Source organism: Pinus tabuliformis, chromosome 9, assembly GCF_031772625.1.
Source record: "Pinus tabuliformis cultivar Carrire ecotype Pingquan chromosome 9, CPIR1, whole genome shotgun sequence".
NCBI classification, from domain to species: Eukaryota; Viridiplantae; Streptophyta; class Pinopsida; order Pinales; family Pinaceae; genus Pinus; species Pinus tabuliformis.
Window position 1 is genome coordinate 1,690,910,550 of NC_142307.1, and position 16,456 is coordinate 1,690,927,005.

The window sequence follows — 16,456 nt, forward strand, 5'->3', positions numbered from 1 at the left end:
TTAATATTTTTGGAGCAAAAAAAAAACCTCCTTTGAGGCTGACTTGAAAAATCGCTTATCCTTTGAACTTATGCCCTTTTGAAAAGTGAAAAAGATTAGAATAGGCCCATCATTAAATTAATTTTGAGATAAAATTGCCACCAATCTAAGGCTACTTGTAGAGTCATCTTCAGGGCTTTTAACCACAAATGGGGCTTTAACCTTCAAAGAGCATATCTCCTCAACCATGAGGAGTTATGAGTTGTGCCACCTATTGTTAGAATTGGCTTGAAGAGGGCCATAACATGAACATGCTATTGAGCCCAATAATATTGACCCTCCTTGTTATTTATTTCACTGAAAGTGAGGATTTCATTAGCTATTGCTTGGGTTGACATCAATGCCAACCAATTTTCAACAATCTCCCCCTTTGGCATTAATGGCAACACATATATTCCCCCCGTGATCACTGCTCCCCCTCATTCCATGCCTATCATATTCTTCCCTTGATATATCTCCACCTTTGAAATAAATGGCAAAGGGCCACTCCCCATGACAAGATATCTTCTTTTCTCCTCCCCCTTTGTCTGCTTCATTGGATGGAATGTATATCAATGTGAATTTGGTAGAATCTCAAGCTGCTGCTAAAGAGATTCAAATTTCTCTCAAGGTAGAGGTTTGGTGAAGATGTTGGCTATTTGTTCCTTTGTCCCAATGTACTCTACCTTAATATTCTTCTCTACCACCTATTCCTGAAGAAAGTGATATTTAATAGGAATGTGTTTCATCTTTGAGTGCATTACAAGATTCTTGGAGAAACTTATGACGATGATGTTGTCACAAAATATCAGAATTGGCTCATCAAACTTTACTTGGAGATTCTGCAAAGTTTTCTTCATCTAGAGAACCTGAGTACAACATGTTGCTGTTGTGATATATTTTGCTTGTATTGTGGACAAGGAGACTGAAGACTACTTCTTATTCAACCAAGAAACGATATAATCACCCAAATAGAAGGCTTCTCCACTGGTGTTTTTGCGATCATCATTATTTCTTGCTTAATTTGCATCCCTATAGGATGTTAAGGTCAGTTCATTCCCCTTTGGATACCATAGTCCAAAATCTGTTGTTCTTTTTAAGGTATTAAAAGACTGTTTTAATTGTAATAACATGGGATTCCTTTGGTGCTACTTGGAATCTTGCCACCTGTCCAACTTCTTGCATCACATATGGTCTTAAAGCTATCACATAGACTAGGTTGCCAATCATCTATCTATACAATCTTTGGTCTTCTTCCTTGGATTCATCATCCTTTCCCAACTTGCAACTGGTAACCATGGGAGTGCTAAGTGGTTTACAATATTCCATTTGGAACCTCTTCGAAATTTATTTGATGTACTTGGTTTGAGAGATGAATATGTCATCATCTTATTGGGATATTTGAAGTCCAAAGAATATGGTCAAATCACCAAGTAAGGACATCTCAAACTCACTCTACATATCGTTGGAAAATTTCTTACTTAGCATGTCATCATTGCTACCAAATATGATGTCATCCACATATCCTTCAATGGGATTCAAGTTTTCTTGTTCATTCTTATGTATTAATTTCTATGGACACTTCCTTTCTTGAAACCTTGTTGCTACAAACACTTGTCCAGACAAGCATACCAATTTCTAGGAGTTTTCTTGAGACCATACAAAGCTTTCTTTATCCTACAAACATAATATTTCTTTTGTGTAAGTAGAAAACCTTCGGGATGATCTATGTAAACTAATTCTTCCAATTTACTATTCATAAAAGTTGATTTTACATCCATCTGGTACACCTTGATCTTTCTTGAGCAAGCATAATCCAAAAACATTCTGATAGCTTCCATTTTGGAAAACAAGGGAAAATGTTTCTTCAAAGTTTATTCCTTCAACCTACACATATCATTTACAAATCAATCTTACTTTGTTCCTGATCACATGTCTATATTCATTTAGCTTGTTCTTGAAGACCCATTTTGTTCCAATGACATTTTTGTCCCTAGGTCTTGGAACGAATTCCCATGTTTTATTCTTTTCCATTTGATCTTGGCTTCTTCAAGCTACTAGGCTCAACTGTGGATAAGAGCACAAGATGTCCTTGTTCTGGAATCTGTATTTGCTGGCTTCTTCTGGTTCTAATTCTTACATTCATATCACTGATGATTTTCTATGATGGATGATTCTTCTGGTACCACTGTTTAGGAGTTTTAGGAGGTACATGTTGATTATTTCCTACTTCTTCCTAGTTGACATTTGATTCTTCATCTGACTGTTCTTCTTTTATTCTTACTTCTTGTTCTTGTTCTTCTGTTTCTTGTTCCCTTGATGAAGAGTCTCCTTGCTTGGCCTTTTGTCTATGAACTTCATCAAATGTTACATTGATTCTTTCAACTATCTTGTTAAGTCTCAAATTATAACATTTGTATGCCTTGCTTTTGTGTGAGTACCCAACAAATATGCCTTCATCTACCCGACAATAAAATTTGATATTTTTGTCTTCCCTCTTTATGTAGCATTTGCTTCTTAAGATTCTGAAATGCTTGACATTTTCGAATCTCCACTTCCATAATTGGTATGGGGTCTTATCATAGTTGCTTCTAAGCATTCCTCTATTTTTTATGTGCATAAATGTTTCCTCTTTTTGAACCCAAAAAACATTGTTTAATTTTGAATCATTCAAAATGGTCCTAGCCATTTCTTCCACCATTTTGTTTTTTCTTTCAGTGACTCCATTCTATTGCAATGTCATGGAAGATGATAATTCCTTTTTATCCCTTGTTATTCACATAAATGTTGGAATTATTTGGTGGTAAATTATTCTCCATTATCAGATCTTAAACACTTGATTCCCAAATCAATTTTGTTGATTCTCAGATGAATTTTTTCTCAAGCATATCTTTGTAGATTCTAAAACATTCAAATGCTTCTGAATTTTTCTTCAAAAAACTTACTACTGTCATTCTGGTATAATTGTCATTAAATATCATGAAGTACTGTTCACCTTCCAGTCCTTTTGTTCTCGTGGGACCATATAGATCAGTATGAACCAACTGATCTAATGGCTTTGAAGTGGAATGTTCCTTGGTCTTGAATTTGACCCTTGTTTGTTTTCCATGCCTGAAATGCTTTCACATGGTACTAATTGATTTTGAAATTAATGACATTTCTCTGAAAACTTCCTTTTTACCGATCATCCCCAAATTATCAAAGTTTATGTGACCCATTCTCCTACGTCGAAGCCAACTTTCATCCTCATTTTACAAGAAACAACCTTCCTTTCCAATTTCATCTAGGGTGTATATATCATTTGGAGTTCTTGTTACTACCGCCACTGACCTACCTAATATCTCCTTTCTTATTTCACATTTCCTTGAGTCAAATAGAAGTGTGTGTCCTTGATCACACATTTGACTCACACTCAACTGGTTATGGTTTATATTTTCAATGAGGAATATGCCTTTTGCAGTGAAATTATTGCATCCAAGCTTAATTGTATCCTTTCCTATAACCTTAGTTGAACCATCATTCCCAAATGAGATTGTTCCATCATTTTCTTTTTGCAGAGATACAAATTTATTTTTATCCCCTGTCATGTGTGTAAAACAACCACTTTTGATGTACCATACACTTTTCTTTCTTTGGGATTTTAGAGAAATCACACAATGTTCATCCTTCTTCTTCTAAACTCTTGAAGGTTCTTTTGGAGGAACATTTGATTCATGCTTTGTCTCCCTTGGAAGAGTGTTCAACCTGCAATATTTTGCTACATGTCCAAAATTGTTGCATTTGTAGCATTCTACTTCATTACTTAGGGATCCAAACCTATTATAATTTTGGTTGTACCTTTCCTAATATTTTCTAGGATAATCATTCCTAGAGTAGCTTCCATTGTTGCTTCTATTCCTAGCATAAGCTTTACAATTCATAGCTTTGTCCAAAATTATTGCAAGAGTAACATACACCAAGGAAGATAGTTTGATACCTAGGAGTGGGGGATCTTTTATGTGATATAATTTTCTAGAGGCCTTCCTTTGTAGGTTTCTTATTTCACATCTTTTGATCTTGAAACTTCTCTTTTGCAAGCATGCTTTCCTCTTCCTTGATAGGTTCCTTGACGATATCTGCATAGGTATTTTCTTCAACTTCTATTGTCATGGAGCTTGAACCTTTAATGAATGTGGGCTTGTATCCTAATCATGTCTTGTCATCACATGATCTTTGACTACTGATAATTTCATCCAACACTTTGGTGTTGTTTGTGATTTTTTCTGGATATTCCTCTTTTGTGCTTCCTTTCATAGTGATACTATCTCTGCTTCCAAACTCTCCTTTGTCTAGGTGCTTTCTTCCAATTCCCTTTTGAGTGTTTCTTCAATTTTCTTGGCCTCCTCTAACTGCACTTTTAGATTGATGATAATATTCTTTGATTCTTCAAACTTCTTGTTGAGAATTTTAGTGTGTTTCTTTAGTTCACTCAATTCGGCTTCCAATGTCTTGACATTTCTTCTTTCTACCTTTAGGTCCTTTAAGGCGCTGATAAGTTCTCTTTCAAGATATACTTTTCCTTCCTCTTCATCTTCTTCGGGATATTCCTTTTGATCATCTCTTGCCATGAATGATACTCTTCCTGTTTCACTATCACTATTCTTTCTTCCCTAGATGAAGATCTATCTTCTTTTGAGTAGAAACTTTTCTTGAAGGCTTTATTTTTACCTTGCTTCTTGTATTTTCTTTGATTCTTCTTTACTTTCCTAGGAGCTTCTTCTTCATCATCATTGTCTGATTTCTTTGCATAAGGACACTTTGAAGCAAAATGACCAATTTCACCACAATTGAAACACTTTAAGGGAAGCTTACCTTTGTACTTTCATGTTCCTCTTTTCAATTTTCTCACAAAGTTGGCTATTTCTTCATCTGAAATTTTACTACAACTATAACTGGGGCTTAGCTTGGATTATTTCTTGCTTCTCTATCTTCTTAGATGTCATAAAATTTGCTTCTCTCTTAGATGGATTCTCCTACTCTATTCTCATTTCGTAGGTTGTAGTATTCCATGTTGACGGTTTCTAAGTCTAATCTTTATTCCAACACTGATACTTTAACATCAAATCTCATTGGAAGTGATCTCAGTGTTTTTTGGACAATTACCTTGTTTTCCATTGGTTCTCCTAATCCTTGTACAGTATTTACTACTTCATCAACCCAAAAAGACAAGCTGCAATATTTTCATCTTCATTCACTTTCAACTACTCAAATTTTCCTTTGAAAGTATGAAACTTGGCCTCATTGACCTTTTTGTCCCCTTCATATATATTTTGGAGCTTATTTGAAACGTCTTTCGCAGATGCATAATGCATTACTTTCACATATCATGACTTTTTTAGACCATTCAAAATAACACTCTTGGATTTAGCATTACTATCATAAAGCTTCTTCATTGCATCATCTATTGGAGGGGTCGAGGGTTCTTTGCATACAGTCATTATAGAGTTCCAAACATCATATCCTTGTGCTTTCACATACACCTTCATTCTTCCACTCTAAAGAGAATATTTTTATCCATTGAATACAAGAACTCCATTCTTTGTGCAACCCATGATCTCCCTTCCAATGGTTAGAATACTTGTGAAGTAACCTTCTCTAATACAAATGATTAGAAACACTGATATGGGGGTGAATCAATATTTCACTTGTAATTAGTTAATCACTAATTTTTAGAGCATTAGAAATAAATCAAAGCAAGAATTATTAACACATCACAAGAGAATTACACAAGAAATATTTAGGTGGAAACCCTTCTGGTATAAAAGCCACTGAAGTATTTTCTAATATAATTTATGAGTACAAAATTTCTTAGCTCCAACTGAAGAGGAAGCTCCAATTTCCTATTACTCTAGAAAACCAATCAATTTATCAAGAAGATCCAACTCCCGAAAGGATGCTCCAACACCCTAGTTTACCAGATCCAACTGGAAGGACACTCCAATGCCTTGGTTTTATCAACTTCAACTGAAATGATGCTTCAACACCTTGCAAGCTCCAACTTTCCCTAACACTACCCTACCACCCTAAAGTAGTTTTAGGGTCTAACCTGAAGGAAAATTCAGTCTCCTTCCTTGCACCACCAAACCACCCTTAAGATATAAAAATAGAGAGATAAGTTGTGGGCTCCCATACCAGGGACAATGACCCACTTACAAAGATACTCAATGAAAGCCTTTACTGCTAATGTGCACTTCAAATATCATTAGGGGAATTTTGAGGTCTAAAACGGGCCTCCTAAGAGAAATGTACAACAAAAATAAACTTTATAAGAACCAAAAGGATTCAAGATGATGATGTCAACCATGGGGGATGATTCACCATTTTTGGAGTAAAAAAGTAAAAAGATTAAAAAATAATAAAATAATAAAACTATTTTTTCAACTTGTATTTTCAACTTATCTCCCTATGGGTTTACTCAAATTTCGAGCGGAAACACTTGTTGGATGCAAAATTTGATTCCACATCCAAGGAGTACCCATCGAAAGTATGCAACATGGGTAATCCTTGTATGATGAATCAAATTTTGCATCCAATGAGTGTTTCCACTCGAAATTTGAGTAAACCCATAGGGCGATAAGTTGAAAATACGAGTTGAAAAAATAAATTTTTTTTTTTCCCTCTAAAATTTGATGATGTAACCTAATATTATTTTATTATTTCCACTATTATTTTATAATTTCCTTAGAAGGCCCATTTTAGACCTCAAAATTCCCGTAATGTGCAATGGAGAATCAAACTTCTTCAAAATTTTAGAACTACTTAAAACTAATATAACAGTGTAACTAAAGAGTAATAACCTTCACTTTATTAAATTAAACAATTCAAGTATCTCAAGTCTTATGTCAATATTTTTGCTAATGATGCCTTCAAATCTGCTGAATACCAAGGAAATGTCTGAGGATGTCTTTCTACAACATTGATAAGACCTCTACTGGTTTACCTTCACTGCCCTTATCTTTTGTTAATAATTTACCTCAGATTCTAACACACAAAACTTCTACTACTCTGTTTACAATGCCAAGCTTCACCTTTGTTGCTCCATGACTTGAATTTTCCTTGAAGATGTATCAACATTAAATTGAAGAGAAGTGAAATTATGTCTCAGAATTGTAGAATTTCATAATTACAATATCAAACCTTTTGAAAAACCCTATACAATCCTTAGACTTGTGATGAAGTAACTTTTGTCCTTGGTCCTGAGAAAATTCCTCAAGTGAATAACAAAGTGAAGTGCCAAAGATTTTCATTAAATTCCATAGATCAAATTAGAAATCAAAAGTCATAATGATCTTTCAAAAGGGGGGTTCATATAGTCTTTAACATAAGTTCTGAAAGTGCCTTGAGACCTTACTAATTCATCCAAATATGTGCCACTGAATAGAACCTCATGAAGGTGCTAATCTGAGCCTTAGATAAGCTAAGTATTGCATTAGGAATACTGCCAAATTACTCCTTATATTAGGGTACACATCTATGAACAAAATAATAAATAAAGATGCTCTAATGGAAGACTAATGTGCCAATGAGTTCAACTTCAAATGTTGCCACAAAATAAGCTTCAGAACTGGCCTATAACCCACAACAAAATTCAAATATCCTCCTGAAATAAAACTTTAAAATTGGCCGTAGAATAATCATGGAATATACTTTAGGGCCAAATTTTAAATAGGTCACAGAGCTTCAATGTATGGTGCAAAAAATATCAGAACAAAGCTTCAGAATGTTTCCATACAAGATCCAAATTGGTCTCATTCATAATGGTATAAAAGGATACACTTTAGCAGGATTTTGATTAGTGTGTGATAGCCCTGAAAAGTCCGCAACAGACCTCAGAAATACGCCTTAGACATTTGTGTTTAGTTTACCAATTTAGCCATAATATGACAACTTTGGAAGGTCGAAAATTGCCAGAAGAGAGTCGAAAAGTGCAAAAAACTCCTTCTATAACCCACAAAAATGTCTTAGATGATCTATGAAAATTTTCCCATGTAGTGCCTTAGATATATCTTAGAAAGGGCTGAATTCCCTCAGAAGGTGCATAAAAAAATCCTAGCGAAAACCCAAAACTAATGCATAAAAATTAGACCCAAGAAGCTTCTTCAATTCTTGACCTTGTTTTTTGCTTGGCATGACTACAAACGGCTGAGAAAATTCAAAGAAGACATGTCAATTCAAGTTATGTTTTGAGGGTAGACTAGACTTGTATTTATAGAGTCTAAGGATACATCTAGAGGGGAAGCCAAAAAAATAACCTCCTTTGAAGCCGACTTGACAAATTACTTATCCCTTGAACTTATGCTCTTTTGCAAGTGAAAAATATTACAATAAGCCCATCATTAAATTAATTTTGAAATAAAATTTCCACCAAACTAAGCTTGCTTGTAGAGTCATATTTGGGGCTCTTAACCACAAATGGGGCTTCAAACTTCAAAGAGGAATATCTCCTCAGCCGTGAGGAGTTGTGAGACGTGCCAACTATTGTTAGAATTGGTTTGACGAGGGCCATCAAATGAAGATGATATTGAGCCCAATAACCTTGACCTTCCTTATCATTTTTGTCATTGAAAGCAGGGCTTCTTCTGGCTGCTGCTTGGGTTGACATTAATGAAAACCAACTTTCAACAGAAGTTCCTTGATGAAGGGGAGTGTGTGATGCTCGATATTATCAAATTGATAGATACTACTACGATGAAAACTACTACTACTACTACTACTACTAATAACAATAATAAAAGTGAGAATAATAAATAATAAATAATAAATAAATAAATAAATAAAATAATAAATAATAAAATGAACTTCAAAAATAAATAAATAAAGGAAACTATAAAAATAGTAAGAATAAACTTATGGAAAAGTAAAGTTAATAAAAAGTAAAAGAATAAAATAAACAATTGAAAATTATGGAAAAAGCTAATTTAAGGAAAACTTAAGACAAAAAAATCAAAATTTGCATGATGACACGTGGATTATGTGCACAAAGATTTTCCTTCCATTTTTGGAGCTCATTGTTCTACTTAATGGATGAGAAGGAAGAAATGATGCTTTATTTTCCTTGGAGAACTCATGGATATGAAGGATTCACTAGAAATAATGGTTAATTGAGGGCTCGGGGGTGGCCAAATATAAAATACATAGTGCATATGAGCCTATGGTTAGGCGAAGAGTTGTCCCCAAATGTTGGTTGTGGTTAGCCAGATCAGAGTAGTGCAATGAGTTTGTAATCGAAAGTAAGATACTTTTTCATTATAAATGAAAGTTCTCATCTTTTCTTACTCTTGTATATTATATACTAATTGGTTCAAACCTTCGTTAGGTTGATGTTTGATGGCCTTGAATCTTAGTAATTAATCTAGATCTCTTCTATATGCACTAATACTTACTTTTCTTTATTTCTTCTATGTATCCAAGGGAATATGTATGGCTAATTGTTGTAACCTCTACCATGCTACTTATTAGTTGGACAACGAAATTTAGAAACTCAACATACAATATGAAGCGAGGGATAGAAGAAAATTATTCCTTTAAGAGATATACATGACCCAAGAAGAGGATAGATTGAACTTACAGGGACAATATAACCTTGTAAAAATAAGTATTGATAAGGGTTTTATGAAAGGAAACTAAAAAAACTTTGAAATAGTCTAAAACAGATCAAGGAAACCTTGGTACGATCTTAAAGCATGATGACATAGATAATTAAGTAATAGAATAAAGGTTTTATGTTGTAGATATGCACTAATGAGTGAGCGAGAAGAATCAAGATGTATCTTAAATGTTTTCCTTACATCCGATAATATAGATTTGAAGACCTGATCATGAATACTAAGAAGAGGCCATATGAAATGAATTAATTTACAATTAAATATAGCTAAACGATTTGAAGTAACTTGAGGAAGTAAAGAAGAAACTAGCTACTCATGCAAGACATGGAGAAATTATAATTTAAATGTGAGTCATGAATAACCTTGTGGAAAATGGTTATAGAATTATATAATTATTTCCATATAAGGATATGATAAGAATTGCTATAAGGTCTAAATAAGAAAGATGCTGATTGAGGAGAAATTGTGCTAAACTAACCAATTGAGTTAAATGATTTAGATAAGGACATATGTCATTTACAGAAAATACAAAAAGTATGGTGATATTAATGGTAATAAACCCATTAATGCTTATATGTAGAGAGTGACACAAACTAGTAAAAATTATTGGAATTCTCCGTGCAATAAAAATGGGGGTAACCACCATAACATGAAGGAAGTGATATCCTAGCCAGTGAAATATTAGTGACAATTGATCATGGTGCCCATTTTGCAGAACAACAATATGGAAATATGAGTGTCTCTCTCTTAGGTGGCAAACTTTCTTAAGGATATTGGTAAGTGGAATTAGCAGCATGAATGATGACTAAGGATGATTGGTATAGGTCATATTGATAACCTATAGAATTCTAAGGTGTCAAGATAGGGAGTTGTAACTAAAACCACTCACAACTAGCTAAGGATGACATGTGATAGACAAGGGAAAATGTGTAAAAGTTCAAGGATAATAATTTTCTACCTTTTGGAAAACAAAATAGATGTTGTAGAATAATGATTAAACATATAACATGAAGCATAAGAAGGAATTTTCCCAGAAATTATACAATAAAACCTTGAGAAGGATTGTGGAAAAATTAAGAAACAAAAAAGTGAGATTTTAATAATAAAGGGTGTAATCGACTAATTTGCATTCATTATTTCATAAGTGGATTGATGATATAATGAGACTTAATTTCCAAAGCACACCAAGCATGTAAAGCATTTTTGTGTATTATTACAGGTCATTTTGTCACATCTATCAAATGGCTTGAAAACTGGATCAATCATCATCCTTTAACACTTTGCTTTCATCCCCTGCAAATCCTAGAACATCCTTTCTCCAGAAAGTCTAAGAATTCTAGATTAAATAACTCAAAACCCTATTTTTTTGGGCCCATCACACTTTCCATTTGAGAAGCCTCCACTGTACAGGTTGTACACAGAGTAATTTCAATAACCAACACATGTTTCCTTTACTACAAATGCGATGGCCTCTAGAATTCTGTAAAAAAAAAAAAAAAAAAAATTGAATCTTCTCTTTCCAAAAGCTTCCTGAGTGGTTTTAACTATTTACTGTTAGATCAAGATCTCGAACTCCTATACTTGAGGTTTTTTCTCTTATCCCTAGAGATTATTCTCCCTCATATGTGGATCTAAGTCCTAGATTGGTAAATCCAAAACCACCCCATTTACCTTATAAATTCACTGCATCCCATGGAGTTTGGGTTGGATTTTGGAGACTATAAGTTATGCCCTCATGCTAATTCTTTGTGCCTAAGGATCCATTATCCATCCATGCACTTGAGTTATGATTGAAGGATTTCTTTGTGGCAAATGAAGGACAAGATAGTTGGGAGACATCTACAACGTAAATATATGTAAAGGATTGTAATTTCTCCTACTTTCATTATACCAAAAATGCTTTGTTTTCCTATACTTATGTCTCATTAATGAATATGTATTACAATTCCTTCTTGACTCATTATTTAGAGATGTTAGTATATTCTATTTGTATGTTGTAGTTCTCTTGCTTGTTTTAGTTGTTTTGTAGGTTCCACTTTTAGCATTTGGAGTTGGAGCTAGATCATACAAGTAAGGAGAAGAGGGGAACTTGTGTTGGATTCTAGTTAGGTATTTCCTCCATGTTCTAATTTCTCTAAGTAAAGCATAATTCCTTTTGTATCTATTAATTCTAGATCAAGCCACTAGATCTATGGAGTTCACTTCTGTCCGCGGAAGAGAATTATATGTAAAACATGGATGGTAATGTAGTAGTGGTTCCAAAAGCTTCAAATTTTAAATCAAAGATAATCTCTAATAATCCAAAAGTGAAGGGGAAGAATCCTTAGTCCATCTTGAAGAATGGTTCATCTACAATTAAAGTGATCAAGTGGTATTGAGATGGCAACATGATGAGATGAGCCAATCTTAGTGATAATTATTAGGTGAAGAATAAATCACCTGAGATTAACCATCCCTTTGTGCAAGGGGATTAAGCATGACATAAAAATTCAACAATGGTGACCTAATGTTTAGGTGCTATTAGGTATAGTAGCCCTAGAAAGCATAAACCAAAGATTTGAAATGATGAAAAAAATCATGGGATTTAAATTTTTACATGATTTATTTAATGAAGTATGGTAAAGCTACTAATAACTTAATATCAAATTTCCCCAAATTTCCCTTAACAAGGAAGAATACATGAACGATTAAGACTCTAGATGATGAATCTCACTAGATGTTTAATGGTATCTAAATAAGGAAGATATATGAAAACTTGAACATACAGATAGGATGACTATTGGCTTTGTAAATTGTAAATTTCCTTGTCAAAATAAGAGGAAATGATTATTGGAAAGAAATCAATATCTTGATGAGAATTTAACTCTCATGTTATTAATGATATAGCTTAGCCATGAGACATAACCAAAATAAATATTAAAGAGGTTCAAATATATCATTCCATCAAATGTAATATCTAGTGTTCATTATTTATGCATAATAATGAATTTTGTTGATGAATCATGATAAAATACTAATGATTTTTTGTGGATATATGTGTGAGATTTGATTATCATGTTTATGATATTAATCCATAGTATTATATTAACATGTGGTTTCATTTATTATGTTGATGTAATACTATGTATTTCTGTTGGCTTGATGTAATACCAATTTACAAGAGGATCCCACCTTGCAAAGGTTGGAAACAGAGGCCTGGGAGCTGCAGTAGAGATATGACGAAGTCAAAGTGACGACGTGCACCGTCGCCCTTATGCAGAGGTTAGCAAAACTGCAAGAGGCAAAGGTGCTAAAGGAGCAGGTGGATACAGTCCAACGCAAAGAGAGCATCCTCAAGGCCAGAATAGGGCCTTGACTTGATGAAGAATATGCGCTCACAGCCACCATCGAAGGAAAAATGACTAGTCTATAGGGAGTGCAGTAGAAGGTACAGGAAGATGGTGTACGACTAGCGACAGAGCAGCTGGTCGAACAGATGAAGTAAGCAACAACATAGTGCACTGCCGAAGTTGCAGTGGTATAGGTGGAGCTGGGAGGTCTTCACGACAAGATCTCTATGCCAACAGAGTGACTCGAGGGCGAGTCACCAAATTTGTGTTGGGGGCCTATTAGGAACGGGTCCCTTGGGGTCAATTTTGGGGTTAAAAGGCCAAGTTTTGGGGCTAAAATCCCAAGTTTTGTGTAAAGTCTCCGCATTTTGTGGTTGTGGAGAGCGAAGATGTCAAGAGTCAATAAAGGGTTTCCACCCTTATTTTGTGTAAAAGCATGTTGGCTTTAGAGATCTACCCATGGTCCGCAGACCATTGGAATGTATAAAAAGGGAGTCTTAGAAGAGTCTAAGGGAGAGAGTTCATAGTTGATACTTGATGTTGATGGATATAATGGGTTTGTGAGAGCTAAGAGTGAAGAGTCTTAGCATAGGAAGAGGCTCTGCAGCTGAGTGTGTAGAGGCCTAGGGTAGAAGTCCACAGCTGAGTGCATGGACCCCTGCAGCTATGTGCATAGGGTAGTCAGAGTCTGTACTGGATATTTGAATCAATAATAAAGAGGAGTATTCTGAAATTACCTGTGTATTTTACTTCTGTTCATTGCATGCGATTATGTTATGTTGAATACTGGGTTTATGTTTTAATGCTACTCTGATGCGCGAATCTATATGTTTCTCTGTTTTATATGACCACAAGTAGAGATATATGTTTACGCGAAGATAACCATAAATGCATGTTAAAGTAACCAATACTTAAGCGAATCTGGGTAGATACAGAAGTAAGAGTAGTTACAAGGGCGCATAAGTGCTTGATCTATCTATTTAGGGCTCGCGAAGGACGACTGGAGACTTTCGCGGAGGCTTCGAGGATGAATAAGAGAAGTACTTTGATAAGCCCTAAAGGGCTTATCGATCTGCACGAAGGAAGGTTAGGGAAAATAACTGACATCACAACCATCTTAGGGTATGAAAACTTGGTTCCTGCACCCCCCCATACTGCTTCGGGTGAGACTTATGTTCGCGCTCTGCGGATTGATGTCAAAAGGGCCAGTAGTGTAGGGATTTTCTTGGCTGCTTAACGCTGAACCTGGGTCAGGGCTCATCAAGGCAACAATTTCATATATATATGTTGATGTTATAATTTATGATGGTATTTCATGAGGTAAAACATGTGGTATTTACATGTTGTTTCTTGCTATTCAGAATTTTATAGTAACAATAATGTTGTGTTCTCATGATGACATGTGAGAGTTATCATGTGGATTATTTTCTATGAAATGATGATGTTATGATTATAACTAATGCATTGATTGCATGTTGAGAGGTGGCGATTGATAGGGATTCCACCATTAGGTTGAGAGGGCCAATTTATTTTATAATATTGTAGGAGGCCATACATATGGGATAATATGTAGCACCTTAGAAAAAATCAATCAACTACTTATTCCAGTGATTCATTTGACTTGTATCACTATCAATGGGTTATGGGACCATCTTGAGAAGGTTGAGTGCAAGACATTTGAGTTGTGATGCCAAAGTCCAAAAGTGCGATGGAGTTGTGTGTGGGACTTTAATGCTTAAGGTTGTACCTAGTAGGAGCTATGAAAGAGTTTGGGTTAGTCTTTCAAGATGCCTAGGGTACATGAGTATCATAATAGATGTCTTCCTTGGGGAAAATGAGGTTTGAGCCTTGGGCTTTGGTATAGACTGATGGAGCTTTAAGCCTAGTTCTGAAAGTTAGGAAATAATAGCTTGAGAGTACTCATGATTTCCCCCAGTGCTACGATACAACTTTAGATGCATGCTATGGTCACTTGGGTGGCCCTTATACTAGTTATAATAGAGGGTGTTGGATAAGAGAGAACAAATAAATAAATTATAAGTTATATGATTAAATTCAACATTGGAATGAAGTTCTTGAAGAGGGGGAATAAGTAATGCCCCATATTAATAAATTAATAAAAAATAACCATAATAATAATATTATAAAATAATAAATAAGAAATTTGAGAATAATAATTAATAAATAATAAAATGAAGTTCAGAAAAAATAAATAAAGGAAAATATAAAAATAGTAGAAAAAAAATTATGGAAAAGGTCAAGTTAATAAAAAGTAAAAGAATAAAATAAGCAAGAGTCAAGTTAAGAAAAACTTAATACAAAAAAATAGAAATTTACATGATGACACTTGGATTATATTCATGAATATTTTCCTTCAATTTTTGGAACAAATTATTGTATTTAATAGATGAAAAGGAGGATGGGACACAATTATTTTCTTAGAAAAAAATTCTAGAATATGAGGGTTCATTGGTAGCAATAGTTGATTACGGGCTCGGGGGTGGCTAGTTGTAGAAATACACTATGCATTTAAGCCTATGGTTGGGTGGAGATTTGTCCCCAAAATGTTGGTCGTAGTCATTTGGATCAGAATAACACAATGATTTTGAAACTTACAAGTAAGCTAATTATTTGTTTTAAAGGTAAGTTCTCACCACTCATCATTCTTGTACACATTAATCAAAATCTTCCTTATGTTGATGTTTAATGGACTTAGATTTCTATAAGTAATTTTGTATTTAGTTATGTCTTTAATTTTAGGTCATTACATAAGGATTACATTCAATTATTGGAACAAGGTAGAATCTAGGCTTAATTGCATAATAAAACCATAATAGTAGGGTCTTTTTCATCTTCATTATTGTTATTTTATGCATATTTCAGTCATAAAAACTCAATTACATGCCCTAAACCTTGTATGCCTATTTGGTAAGCTTGTTACTTTGTTGATCCATCATTGTAAGGCTATTTTCGTCTAATCGTTATATGACATTTCATGCAATATCATTGTCAAACACTAACTTATGACAACTTGATAGTCCATTTAAGTGGTCCAATGATAGAGTACTTTAACTTTGGTAAAGAGTATCCTAGACTTCTTGGATTCACCAATACCTTATCTCAATCATTATACCTTCCATCACCTTAAACCCTTCATTTTAAATACCATTTAGGTGATCCATATAGGGAACTCTTCCTTGTAGTTTAATTTACCACGAAACAACTAGAGAATGGTTGCTAAGTCTTAAAAATGGTGGTTGATCTCTTATTTCAATGAGGTCTAGATCTGCTTATTTAGGTTTTTCACTAGACTGTTATATTTTGTGGTAATAATATCAACAAAAAATAGACTATAACAAGAAGTTAAGAAAATAAATAATATAACTATGCTTAATTTACTAGTTTCCTTTGGCAGCAAAATCAATTTAATTGTTAAAAATGAATGAAGGGTGAAAAGGAAGAAAC